The sequence below is a fragment of the Ovis aries genome, chromosome 20, assembly GCF_016772045.2.
Source record: "Ovis aries strain OAR_USU_Benz2616 breed Rambouillet chromosome 20, ARS-UI_Ramb_v3.0, whole genome shotgun sequence".
In the NCBI taxonomy this organism is placed as follows: Eukaryota; Metazoa; Chordata; class Mammalia; order Artiodactyla; family Bovidae; genus Ovis; species Ovis aries.
In genome coordinates this window covers 14521399-14527398 of record NC_056073.1, presented here as the reverse complement: position 1 = coordinate 14527398, position 6000 = coordinate 14521399, and the positions used below count along the sequence as shown (strand labels likewise).

The following is a 6000-nucleotide window of genomic DNA, read 5'->3' as shown; positions in this document are numbered from 1 at the left end:
AGGTATATGAAAACATTCTTAAACACCTGCTGGGAGCTCTCTGGGAAATCATTTATCTGCCCTGCACTTCAGTGCCTTAGCTTTAAAACTGAAACAAAGAGGTATGTATTATGCGAAGAGCCCTGCAAATGCTCGTACCCTTCTGCCTAGTGATCCTACTGCAGGGAATCTAACCCAAGCAGAGAAGCGAGAAGGTGGGCAAAGACTCAGGTACAAAGATGTTCCCCCTAGGGTTATTCAGAAAAGTGAAAAGTGTAGAAGAGTCACTTGGATTGGATGGTATGCGAGTTTTCATCTCCTCCCTGGAGCTCTCTCTCCCTCTGCCCCTGCTCCCACCTCTCTTTCACAGGACGGTAAGTAGCACCCCTCTGGGAAGCGTTGGTCCACCTCTGTGGTCCGCAATCAGTAAAAGCAGCCAGGTAGCTGGCATAGCAGTGCCCCTACCCAACCCTTCTGGGCTTGCTCAAGGAAACAAGAAACCCACCATCCCTCTCTTTCCATTACTGACGTGTAAATTATCTGCTGGGGACTTTCCACCATGAATGGTGACAGCAGACTGGTTATTTCTTGGCCTCCTGAGGAGCATCTGGGTCCCCACCCTGCTCCATCTGCCAAGGTTGCTCATGGGTTCCTAGAGCTGGGCAGGCCGTTAGAAAGCACACAAGCTAGCCCCTTTGAGGGAACGGGGATTGTCAACATCGTTTGTTAGTACAGAGGCATGTTGAATATCCAGGCCTCTTGACTCTTAGCCCAGTGCTGAGTGCTCAGGAGAGGCGAATATTATCCAAAAAATAAGCCAGTTGTCCTCAGAATTATCCAAAGTACGAGAAATGATCCAGGTCCTGGCTCTTTATGGGATAGCCATTCCCTTCTCTGAGCTGGGACGACTTTTTTCTTTCTTTCTTTTTGGTTGCACTGGTCTTCATAGCTGTGCACAGGCTTTCTCTAGCTGCTGTGAGCAGGGACTCCTCTTCATTGGAAGGGCTTCTCTTGTCACAGAGCATAGGCCCAAGGAGCTTGGGCTTCAGTAGTTGCAGGCTTAGTTGCTCTGAGGCATGTGGGATTTTCTCGGACCAGGGGTCGAACCCGTGTCCCCTGCATTGGCAGGCAGGCAGATTCTTATCCACCGTGTGTGTGTTTGTTGCTCAGTCGTGTCCGACCCTTTGTGATCCCATGGATTGTAGCCCGTGAGGCTCCTCTGTCCATGGAATTCTCCAGGCAAGAATACTGGAGTGGGTAGCCATTCCCTTCTCCAGGGGATCTTCCTGACCCAGGGGTCAAACCCAGGTCTTCCTTATTGCAGGCAGATTCTTTACCATCTGAGCAACCAAGGAAGTCCTTATCCACTGAACTATCAGGGGAGTCCTGGGACGACTTCCTGATGGCATATTGGGTTCCCTTTGGAGCAGGCTGCATTGGGCAACCCCCAGCATCCCTGGCCTTCATGCCATCCTAATGTCTTATTGGTTTCTGAGTGCAGCTTCATTTCTGCTCTGGTCCCAATTTCATCTTATCCCTGCCGCTAGATCCCGGTCCTCTCCAGGGTGACTCTGGTGTAAAGAGATAATCTAGCCTGATGCCCTTGACCCTTGGAGGGGAATTCAGAGACAGGAATCTAAGCTAAACCTCCTCCTTCCACTTCTAACTCCTCCTCTTGGAATTCCCACCTATGGAATGCAAAACCAAAGGTAAACAAGGAAAAAAACCTCCCTGCTGATTCCCCCCTTCATTCCTTCCCCCACCTCTTCCCTTGGGGAGTCCTCCAGTTTCTGTCCCCACTTCTTCTACTCAACCTTTCCTTCCTCCTTGCTTTCGTCAATTATCTTCTCTTCCCTGGTGGCCCAGACGGTAAAGAATCTGCCTGCAAGGCGGGAGACCTGGGTTCGATTCCTGGGTTGGGAAGACCCTCTGGAGGAGGGCATAGCAACCCATTCCAGTAATTCTTGCCTGGAGAATCCCCGTGGACAGAGGACCCTGGAAGGCTATAGTCCATGGGGTCGCAGAGTCAGACACTTACCAACTAAGCACAGCACACATCTCTATTCCCACCCCATTTCTACCTCTCTTTTCTAGCCCACTCTGATGTACCTTGAGTTTCATCCTGATCATGCCCTTTTTCCCCTTAGGCTTTCTAGAATCCCCCCAAGGAAGTGCCTGTCTTTCAGGGTCTGCAGAACTCTAATTTGGCAATTTCCGTGAGTGCCCATGGGAATGCCGAACACCGGGAGTCTAGGTGCCTGGATTTGGGCAGATTTTCATCCACTTCACAGTGCACAGTCAGAGAGGAGGAGAGTTTCAGATTACAGATTTAAGCAGCTGAGCCAGTCCTGGGCTGCAGAGACGCATCCACATGCCGCATGTGCCTCCCTGTGGGTATCTGGGACAGGTGCACGGGAGGTGTTATCCAGGAGAGCAGAGAGCGATTGAGACATTCTCCCTGGATTTAGCAGCTGGAGTACAAGCAGGAATCTCAAATTTTCAGTTCTTTCTGTGGGAAAGGTACTTGAACCTCTTGGAAAGACCAGTAAGCCAGAGCCTGGTCCAACCTTCCTGGAAACTGGTTGCTGATCCCAGTGGACAGAGAGGATAAATAACCAAAGTTAGATGAGACCCCAGCCAGACCCAGACCTTCTGTTGTTAAGCCCACGGGGATTTAATGACACACCACCAGCCTCGGACAAGTCGCTTTACTGTTCCGGGCCTCATTTTCCTCCAGTGTCAAATGAGGGTTGGTGGGAGGATCAAACAGGGGAAGGCACTGTGCAAACAGTTGGCGCCACTGCACACTTTACAGATTCTGACGATATCCCGAAATCTAAAGGTGCATGTCCAACTCTTTTCGACCCCATGGACTATACAGTCCATGGAATTCTCCAGGGCAGCCTGTACGGGGCTCTCATTTGTCCTGGATCGCCCCGATAGGGTGTGGGGATCAGAACCCGGCCAGGGCTGGGTGGACGCGATCGTCCCAGCCCCCACCCTCAGCCCAGGGCCGGCGCGGCGGGGTTCTCCTCCATCAGGCGGCGGGCTGAAGGCTGCACGGCGCGCTCTGCACGTGAGGCGGCAGCACCGGCTCCGGCCGCAGCGCGCAGCCCAGGCCCCCCGGCTCGCTTGGCGCAGGGGCTGCCCGTGCCGCCGGGCGGCCCAGCCCGCCCTGCCGGCTCCTGGGCGCGAGGCCCGCCCGCCGCCGCTCCATGCGAGCCGGGCTAGCCAGCGGCTGCCCTCGCGCCACCCCGGCAGGGACCGCGGGCTCTCCAGTTCCGGCGGCCGTGAGGAAAGGAAGGGGGTGCGCCGCGCGGCGGGCCCGAGGCCGGCTCACCGGCTCCTGCAGCTCCGCCGGCCGCCACTGGGGGCGGCCTCGCCGTGGGGCTCGGCGGGGACGGCGCGCACGGCCCCGGGTACCCGGCGCCTCCGGCCGCTGGGCTCTCTCCGCCGCCGGCCCTCGGAGGCCGCCGCAGCCCGCCCTGCTCCCTCCTAGCTCCATGCCTGCGATCGCCGTGCGTGTGTGTGTATGTGTGACGGGGGCGCGCGTGTGTGTGCGCGCGCTTGGGGGGGGGCAGTGTGCATGCGGGGCGTGCGGGGGAGTGTGTTTGTGTGCGTGTGGGTGTGAGTGCCTGGCTCGTTCTCTCTGACACACACACACACACACACACACACACACACACACACACACACTCACGCACAACCGGCTGGCTCGTCTGAACTTGAAGACGCCCCACATTCCAAGATGCCCGAGGTTCCTGGGGATGCCCGGGTTTCTTCGATTTGGAAAATCCTACCACCGTCCTCCTAGGGAGAGATTATGTTTTGTTTTGGTTTTAATCTGGAACAGAACAAGTTGTGCTTTTTCTTTCTTTCTTCGTGCTAAATGCCGTGGATATAACTGAATAAGCCGCTCAGGGCTCTCCCCGTGTGGACATCCGAGGCCACCATCTGCCTGTATTCGCCAGGGCTTAGCTCGAGCCAGTCTCGGGCGGGGAAGGATGCGTGGCCGAGCCGGGGAGCCCGGGCGCCCCGCGGAACCGGCCTCGGTGCCTCCCAGCCGAGGGTAGATGCTGCCTCGCCCAGGTGAGTGGTCGCCGCCGCCGCCGCGTCTCAGCGATCGGGTGTCTGGGGGAGCTCGGCGCGGGGCTGAACGCGCCCGGGGGAGCTGGGAACTTTGCATCCCTTTCTTTTTTCACTTGAGGGCTCTCTCACCGGAGCAGCCCTGCAGATACTCTTCTCTTTTCGCCCATCGTTATCGCGGGAGGTTTCCTTTTCATTTCTTTCTTTCTTTCTTTTTTGATCGTGGGGGTGAAACTCTGGCGAGGAGTGGGGAGAGCGAGTTCCGTTTGAGGCCAGAGAGCAGGAGGGAGAGACGGGAGCTGCAGGTAGACAGAAACGTTGAAACAGCAGGAGAACTTTGCCGCCAGACCACTCTGTTGCATCTCCCCACAGGCGAAGCCTGGCTGGAGCGGTTGCTGGGGGCTGGGTCGGACGCCAGGGGCTGGGTGGGGTGGGTAAAGCCGGGTGTGGAGGAGTTGAGTCAGTGCTGAAGGAGGAAAGGAAGGCTTCACTGCAGTTCTGGGAGACAGGCATGTAGGGCAACGTCAGGGACCCTCTCCTGTCTTCAGGTAGAAGGCAGGGAGATGGGGGAGATGGTGTGTGTGCAGCTTGGGGCATCAGAATGGCATGATGAAGCAATATGGAAACTGGTATTAGCTGCGCCTGGTTGATAGGTCTGTCTCCCACCAGCCCTGCCCTGGTTCTAGGGTTCTAAGGTTGGCCTGGGCAGGGAGGAGGGAGAGCAGTGGGCAGTCAGTGCCAGCAGTGCCTCGCTCTGCACAGACCCGAGGGGATGACAGGGAGGTGTCCTACCCATCTTTGCATCATCCCAGTACAAAGGACGTAGGCAGTGAGTTCCAGGGAGACAGCTCTTGAAAGCGAGAACCTGAAAGAGAAAGAGAAGGGAGCCTGAGCGGGGACCACAGGGGGACTGATCCAGGCCAGCACCAAATGCCTGCTGAGATGCCAGAGACAGACAGGCAGATACCTGCGGGGAGTGGGAGCTTGGTGGAGCCCGCACCCCGAGCTGGTGTTACAGGCATGGCTGTAGATGAAGACCCTCTGCACTCACGACAGTGAAGTGTGTGTGTGTGTGCATGTGTGTGTCAGGGAGGGGGTCCTCTGTGGCTGCAAAGGGCTTATTGGCCTTGAGGGGCCGTGGGAGGCGGGAGGCTTCAGGAAATTGACCCCCCATGACTGGGGAGGAGTACAGCTAGGCAGGAAACTGCCTGTCTCTGAGCTGTGAAGTTCCCTGGGACCAGGCTGAGAGGTTCTTGTTGGGCTGTTGTACGAGGGTGGGGGTCGTCTTAGAACTCACAGCTTGTGGGGAGACTAGGAGCACAGATAGGGGGATTGTGGGGAGACTGGGAGCTCAGATCCCGAGTCTTGGGGTTGTGTCCTGGGCTGATCGCTGTCCTCTGCGAAGAGCTGTACACAGCCACATACAGCAGAGCCCAGCCAGCTGTGGCCTCGCTTGTGCGGTACTTTGGAGGCTGAAGGGGGTCAGGGTCCTGCAGGGGAGGACGGGGAAGCTCCAGAGGGCCTGCTGGCAGCCTCTGCAGGCCAGGCCAGCTGCCCGGGCCCATCTGCTGACGCTGGGATGTCGTCTCTCCCTTCTGACTCGGGCTTGGGATGCCGAGTTCCATCTCTGTCCTCCAGCCCCTCCCCTGCTTCTGCTCAAGCCCTCTGCCCAGTCCTCAGTTTAGAGTTTCTGGTCTAATTCCTGTTCAGGAATGTAATTATGTATCTTCCTACCCTGGCCCTGGGGGATACAAACAGCTAACTTGGCATTTCGGTTTCAGCCTCTGGCGATGCGTCTTTGGGAGGTTGGCTCCCAGCTCCATCCCCTGTTGGGTTGGACTGGGCGCCCACTGCCTTCTCTGAGGTGCCAGTTCCTTTCCCAGGCCCTGAAATCTGAGACGCTGGGGAGTCCTGGCCTGAGAGAGGGTGAGCAGA

General features: G+C 57.2%; 1 protein-coding gene across 1 annotated transcript in view; it reads left to right on the top strand.

The window, feature by feature from the left end:
- The first annotated feature begins 3965 nt into the window (after nt 1-3965).
- The window catches only part of LRFN2 (leucine rich repeat and fibronectin type III domain containing 2), a 208455-nt gene continuing 206420 nt past the window's right edge, over nt 3966-6000 (top strand). The window contains exon 1 of the mRNA XM_060403600.1: nt 3966-4068. The gene's annotated coding sequence lies outside the window, so the exon portion shown is untranslated. The remainder of the gene's footprint in view (nt 4069-6000) is intronic.